The sequence below is a fragment of the Phasianus colchicus genome, chromosome 5 (genome assembly GCF_987193195.1).
Source record: "Phasianus colchicus chromosome 5, bPhaCol1.hap1.1, whole genome shotgun sequence".
Lineage (NCBI taxonomy): Eukaryota > Metazoa > Chordata > Aves > Galliformes > Phasianidae > Phasianus > Phasianus colchicus.
The window spans coordinates 43,529,397-43,537,407 of NC_143440.1; positions in this window are offsets into that span (position 1 = coordinate 43,529,397).

Genomic DNA, 8,011 nt, shown 5'->3' on the forward strand with positions numbered 1-8,011 from the left:
ATCTCAGTGGTAGTTCTGTTATTGTAGCTTTGGGGTTCAACATCCAATTCCTGCAATGATCTGCTACAAGTGTCATAAGTGATCCTCCGAAGTTCCTTCCTATTCCTTCCTATATGACATAAGAAAAGTTTTGCCTTAGGGCTGATTGGAAAGCACTGCACCTTTGTGTAAATGAAAGTCTGCAGGTGTTTTTATAGAGCTTTTAATTTCAAAATTCTAAGAAAAATGAGATAAGCCTTTTATGTTACCTGCCTTTCTCTAATGATGCTACATTTTGATGCAGGCTCTATTGGGTTCTTTTCATTCAAATAGATGCCGATAACAGCTTTAACTAGCTGGAGTAAAGCCAGACCAGAGTCAGTGCTGGAATTTCTCCATCAGCATTTTTCTAATAAGAATACTGCATAGAGCTCTATGAGAACGTTAATATATATTAGCTACTCGCTTCTTGTTCTTGTTTCCATCAAAGAATTTTTCATGAAAACCTGTGTGTGAGAAATAGTTAAAACAGAGCTGAGACTGATCATTTGAAACAAAATACAATTTGTTTACTGAAGAATCTGTGACTGAGATCTGCTAAGGGCAGTTTATGTCCACCTGCAAACAGCCTTGACTTTAATCTCACTCTGGAGGCACAACTAGTATTAAAAACCTTGTAAACAAACTGAGAAGTATCTTCTCATCAAATCAATACTGAAAGTGTGATAGAAATCAGGGTGAGCATTATCATTTCAGAAATAGATTCTGCCCTGGTCTCAAGTGCATATTGATCTTGTATAATGGAATATGATGTTCTTTAATTACTTCGCAGTATGCAGGCTTATAAAGTTATCTACTTAAAGCAGCACTTGGCTATTTATTCAACCTTAAGATATGTTTAACTTTGTGGATGAAAACTGTACATGGGACAAAAGATGAATTTTTATTCAAGGCTTTAGATTTAGCTTTTGCTGTTTTGTTTGTTTGTTTGTTTGTTTGTTTGTTTAAATACAGTGAGGATCTGAAGTCACAGATAAAAACACTAAAGAGTAATTCAGGGATTTATCTTAGTGACTTGTCCTTTAAATTTTCTTCTGTGCAGTATATTTTCAATAAAGACATTTTGCAGACACCTTTGGGACCCTGTAGATATGAAAGTGTTTGAATTTACAAAGTTGAGAATACCAGACAAAAATGTATCTACCTCATAATAATTGTCCAGCCACCAATTAGATCATCTCCTTGATTCGTATCACGTTATCATATTTATCTAGAATCAGAGATCTTTTATTTTCTTTTTTTATTCTTGCATATCTTGCCCCTGCCCTTTTTTTCTTTCTATCTTATATAAAAGAAAATAGGACAGGAAGTCCACACAATTTTAACCCCTTAGATCTTTCTCTAATTCTGGCTTTCTCAAGAAGATGTCTGAAAAAAAATCCACACCCTAACTCTAACACCCTCCAGTAAACTCTTGAGCACCACATCCAAACAGCTTTTAAACTGGTGACTCAATCACCTGGAGCCTACTCCAGTGCTTAACACCCCTTTCTGTAAATAAGTTTTTCCTGATATCCCGCTTAACCTCCCCCACCTCAGCATCGTGGTAATAGAGCCACAGAGCAAGTCCAGGAGAGTGAGAGGAAGGTAGTGAAGCTTCTCATGTCACAAATCTTTTCTTCTTCATGAGGTATCTGTTGCCAGAAACTCTAAACCTCATGGTTATTGGTCCCCTTTTTATCCTTCTTCTTGTGCCAGCCTACATGACATCCTTGGGTGCTTGAGCAAGAGTCATGTGAGTACCACCTGAGATGGCCATCTTCCTTGAGATAAGTCCACACAAAAGACCGTTTCACAGCCATTAAGCTGCAGCTTTTCTCTCTCTCGTTGCCTCTGGCCTTGTCCATCTGTGTCCCTCAGACAAAGGATTTCTCAACCCTTGCCCAGGACTTGCTTGGATTTGTTCATCTGTGTCCCCCAGACGAAGGATTTCTCAACCTGTGCCCAAGACTTGCTTGGATTTGTCCATCTGTGTCCCCAACAAACTTTGAGACAATGATGTAAAAGAATAATCTCTTACAAAAGTTCTTGGTGCATGTATCAAACTAGAACTGCAAAAGAACTCAGACTTTTAGAATTAGAGTTAGCCAAGACAGAAGTATTTTGATTTCAATCAGATTCATCATTAAGTTTTCTCAGGAAAATCTTTTTCTGAACTCATTCAGTAGTGTTTCATTATCAATAGAGTAGCAGCTTAATACTGCTCAGCTAAGATGTTACTAAGCACCTAATCCAAAGTTCTATGTTGATTTACAAAATCTTTTTCTGGCTGTCTCGCTCCAGTTACTCAACCTAATATCTGTAGGTCACTCTGAAAATAATGCTTTCTATTTATTTTGATGATAAGATGCACCCTTATTTGATAGAGAAAATTCTCATCTAAAAAACACTATTTTTCAACACAGTCAACACCAGGAGTTAGGCATGCAAGGGGGCCTGACATCATTCCAATGTGCCACCATCATTTAGAGACAGTTAGAGACTGAGGCAGTTGTAGCCAATAATTACCTCTTCCAAAGGAAGATGTTTTCAACAAAGTAAAAGGTGAAATTTGCCCATGAGGCAAATTGTTTTTTTCATGAAGCTTTGGTCATAGAAATAGAAAAACAAATTGAATGTAACAAAATTAACTATATAAGTGTTATAGTGCATTTTTGAAAACATAAAATCTTTTGCATTCTTTATAATGGTATTTACTTTCACACAGCTGAAATGTGTCTACTCTAAATCTGAGAATGGAACTGTGTTATAACGACTGAATGAAAAATGACTTTCTGCTATAAAATGCAAAGAATTTAGATGCAATTCAGCCTTCCCCCAACCATATTCCAAAATATCTAGCATCTGTCAAACATTAAAACGTTACTTGCAATTAAATAAATATATGTAAACATGTTCAATTCAAAATCCTGTTTATAGACAAGAAGGGAGTGTACTTTATCTATATATGAGTAAAGCATGAATGTATTGTTAATATAAAGGAACTTTTAACCCTAATTCAATAGTCATTACTAGTGCAGATCAAATTACTACAGTAATATAAAAACAATAATGCAGATAGAATGCTCACATACAGGGAAAAAAAAAAAAAAGATGTAAAAGTAACACATTTATAGTTGGAAGCACATGCTTCTCAGTTTCTAGCTGTGTTGCTGATATTCTATTCGCCTTTACACTGCTCCTCTAGGTCCTAAGGCTAGTGCTTGGTTCTTTCACGCTGACACTGGCACTGGGAAATCTGATGTCTAGTTGCCAGCAACTGCAGTATTAAGCTGTGATAGATGTGATCGTTTCTGATGGTTTTTTAATTCCTCTCTTCTTCTTTCTTTTAACTTTCCTTTCCTTGGTTGTTTTTTTTTTTTTTTTTTTTTAATTATTATTTGTTTGTTTTTTCCCACTCTTTCCATTTAGAGTCAAATGTACATGCAGAGAAACAAATGTGTATTTTGTCTTTTCTCTTTATTCATTCATCTGTAGCTCTAAACTACAGATAAATTAAACAGGTAACGATATTTACATCCATAACATACTGTTCCTTTGTGCTCCTTGTTCCATTAAAACCTATTTGGTACAGTTGTTTTTTTTTTTTTTTTAATTGATGAGCTGTGGGATCTCCAATACAAAGCCTGTACCCCAACTTTGTTAACACATTTTTCTACACTGCACCATGTTAGTCATAAATACCTCACTCTACCTGGAGGAACTGCTTGTTACTGATATCTATGTAAAACTGTAGTTGTAGAGAAAAAAAAAAAAGAAAGAAAAAAAAGAAAAAAAAAAGATAAGAAATAAGAAAAAGATAAAACTAATTAGATATTGACATTTGGTCAATTAGAATGATTATTACTGCAAATACAACAGTGCTACAGGCATTGAGACTGGTTCCAGTTACTAGAAAAAGCAATGCATAGTTGCTCACGTACTCCTATAATGTGCTTTCAAAGCAGCCAACACAAGTATCTTCAGGGGAATGTGCAATAAAATTGAGCTAGGAAGATGTAAGATAAATGTATTGCCTCTTCTGCCTGGATATTATCATTTCCTTAAGTAACAGTCATGTTACTTCCAAGATGCAGCAATCTTTCATATAAATGTTAGGAACTGTCACATTGTATCTGTACCTTCTTTCCTGAAATTTTACATGATTGTAGTTTTTGATAACAAATAACATTTAAATGTTATTATACTCTGATCATTTGCACCCAGTCTCTTGGCTGTGATCCAATCCTGTATTAGTTCCCTGTCCTCATCTTCTGAGCCTTAAATTGATGAAATGATAGAAGATAATACCACTAGAAAACACTTCAGCTGATGTCATTTTATTCTGTGCCTGCTTAAGGACTACAAAGACATTTGTATGTGAAGTACACTTGCCTTACTTGCTGAAGTGCACACACATACAAATATTAAAGCTTAATTGCTGAAAGCGATAAAAGAAAAAAGTAATTCAGATAATAAAGTATAACATCATTAGAGAAAAATACTTTTGCAAAGTATTATTGTGGCTTATAGATGCTTTTTTTGTTCTTTTTCCCAAAAAGTAAACCTTAATCAATCTTTAGTCATTGATTTCACTATTGAGATTTTTCTGATTTTTCTATATTGATCCTAACAGTGAATCCATAACATATGTAGAATTTTGTGTCCAGGTGTTTGGTAAGGTGGAAATTATACAATTTTCTTATTAAAGTAACAATTATGCAATAAATATATGCATATAAACATAGCAATATTATAAAAATAGAAAGGTATGCAATAACTTAAATTTTTATGGAGGAAATGAATAAGCAATAAAAGGTTTTGTAGTTAGAAAACAGTAAATAGAATTTATGATCATAAAATATCAGCAATATATAAACTTCAATATTTTGTAATTATAATAAAAATGATTATATGCAGTTATAGAAATAATTGAAATATTTTTACTAGATAATTTAATGCCTTCCTTTTCTACAGTTTGGTGTCAACAAGGTTAGAAATGAAATAATCTCTTACAGGAAAAAAAAAACAACCCTACTTTATGTATAATTTATGAGTAGGTAAAGCTCATTTAGGGCTTAATCAAGAGTACTGCTTTTTAAAGTTCAATAGGTTTTGTGTCAAGCATGCAAATCTTATCCTAATCTAAAATGAATTATCTAGGCTTTCAGAAAGAAGACACTAATTTTATGGGAGAATTATATAAATCACATCAAAAATTGTACCCTTTTCCTTCTTTTCACTGCTAAAATTTGATCCAGTGGTACACAGGAGCTACATTTGATTTGGCAAGAACTTTCTAGCTCAGTTTTCTATTCAGAAAACACTTCTACAATGAGTTTTGATTTATGACACAAATCTGTGCAATATAACATTGTGTCTTGCAAGAAGTATTTTACTACTTCTAATTTGACTCTACATGTGACTTGAAATGTGTCATGAGTTTAGTCTATAGCAACTTGAGTTTTGTATATCATGCTCATGAACAAATAATCAAAACACATACAGAAGAGCAATACTATTTAGATTAACTTAATTCATATCTGTCCTCGAATGAAATTTGAATCAGAACCCTGTGAACACACAACAAAATAATTTGTGCTCAAAATAATTACACTAAAATGAAAACTATTTTGTCTTAATATGAAAAACTGATGGACAATTGCTTTATGAGTGTTCTTTTTATCAAGCTATTGAATTTGGCTTTGAGTCATGCTGTTTATTTCTATAAGTTAAAGCAGTTAAGTGAGAAGAAAATCTCTTAAACATATGGCAGGTCTGATTATCAAATGAAAGCCAGATATTGCAAAGATTTGGAGAATACATTTCTCTAAACAGACCTAAAAATGAAAACAAAATACCAGTTTTAAAATCCCTACTGGGAGGACATATACCTTTCTTGAGAACATATGCCAAAACATAGTTATCATTTAAACATTTTTGATTGCACATTTATTAAAACACACATTTATTTGAATCTCTGTATTTACAACAGATGGCTCATTTGGTACGCTTTGACAGATACATTAAAGGAGAGGAAGGAAGGAAAGGGAAGTGAAGAGAAAGAAAGGGAAGGGAAAGCAATCATATAATGGTCTGGGTTGAAATGGACCTTAAAGATCTTCTGGTTCCATCCTCTTTGCCATAAGCAGGAATACCTCCCATTAGAGCAGATTACCAAAGTCCCATCCAACCTGGCCTTGAACACTTCCAGGTAGGGCATCCACAGCTTCTCTGGGCAGATTGTTCCAGTACCTCACCATCATAGTTTAGACCTAATACAAATCTACTCTCTTTTAGTTTAAAAAGTCATTATATCTTGTTCTATCACTAACCTCCATGGTAAAGTGTCCATTTTCACCTTTTTTTGTAGGCAAGTAGTGGAAAGCCACTATAAGGTCTCTTCTCCAGGCTCAACAACTCTAACTTTCTCAGCCTCTCTCTGAAGGAGAAATGTTCTAGCCCTCTGATCATCCTTGTGGCCTTTCTCTGAACTTGCTACAATGAGACAATGTCCATCTTATGCTGGAAGCAAAAGAACTGAATGCAGTACTCCAGGAAGGGTCTCAATTAAAAGGGAAGGTGGAATACAATGTTTGAGATCTCCATCCTTTAAACCAAAATCACTAAACACTTAGTCTGTGCAGATGCACTCAGTCTACTGCCATTGTCTGAGGAACAGACTGTTTATTAATTTTTATATATTTATCTAGTATTCGGTAGACCAGGAATTACTCCTTTTTTGCAGTTATCAAAGGTTCTTTATCAGAATGTCTAAACTATAATGCTCAGTGATAAAATATAACCCTCTCCATTCTTACTATTTGAATTATGTGATAATGTAAACAAAAGAAATCCCTGTGGCTGGGAAGCACAGATACTGGTAAAAAAAAAAAAAAGGTTGTATGTATCCTAAAACAGACATTTAAGACTGCCACAGAAGATATCTGCTTGCTTGGATGCTTTGGATGCTTTCCTTGGAAAACAAAGATAAAAGTAAGTTCAACAGCATGTCTAGTAAGAGATGAATATAGATATATGGAATCTATATATACAGATTCCTAGAACTTTAGAAATGAGGTGGTATAGAAACTATTCAACAAGTAGAATTCCAAACTTTAAGAATGTATGTAGAAGGATCCTTCTATGCCAGATAGTGGGAGACAGTCCCATCAACAGTTGGTGGAAGAATTGTGAAAGACAAAACTGTTTTTCTTTTTGTCTCAAAGCTTGCTTCATGAGGCCTTTCTGGTGATAAGACTCTAAGTAACAATTGCAAATTATCTATTGGGGTGACTGGTGGGTGTCACTGTGCCACAGCACCTCTGCTCATGATCGTAAAGATAAGCAGAAGCAGGACAAGAAGTTTTTTTTCAAGGTTGAAGGAGCTGACCACTGCAAAATGCAATAATGCTTGTTCATGGAAACGAAGGCACCGCTCCCTGCTGGCTTATCTGTTGGGCCAGGTATGTCACACTAACAGAGAGAAAAGAGGAAAAAACACAGAGAAATGGGGGAAAAAAGGCCCTCACTAAACTAAAGATTTTGGAGAAGAACTCCCAAAGAAACTTTTGACAGGGAATTCCCTGAGGAGAAAACCTCTTTGGAAGAACACCTCCTATCCCCAGGGCCTACTTGCTGCAAAGCTTCCTCACTTCCTCCCATCCCTCATGGTGACCAAATGAGTTGTGAGAACAATGGACGAACCTCGCTGGACCCACGGTTGTAACTATCTCTCTCTTGTTTTCTATGAAGACTCTTTGCTTTTTATCTCCTATCTCTTTTCTATCTCCCATCTTCCCTCCCCCATATCCCTAAGCAACTAGGATTTGGAATAAACTGGTTGGGCATTTGACCCATTGTGTCTTAATCTCTCCATCAGGTATACATATATTAAAAAGAACCTCTTCTCCCTCCTATAAATTGAAGTGGGACAAGAATTAATTAACATGGGCAGAGGACTTTTATTTGTTTACACAATTACAAAGTATCA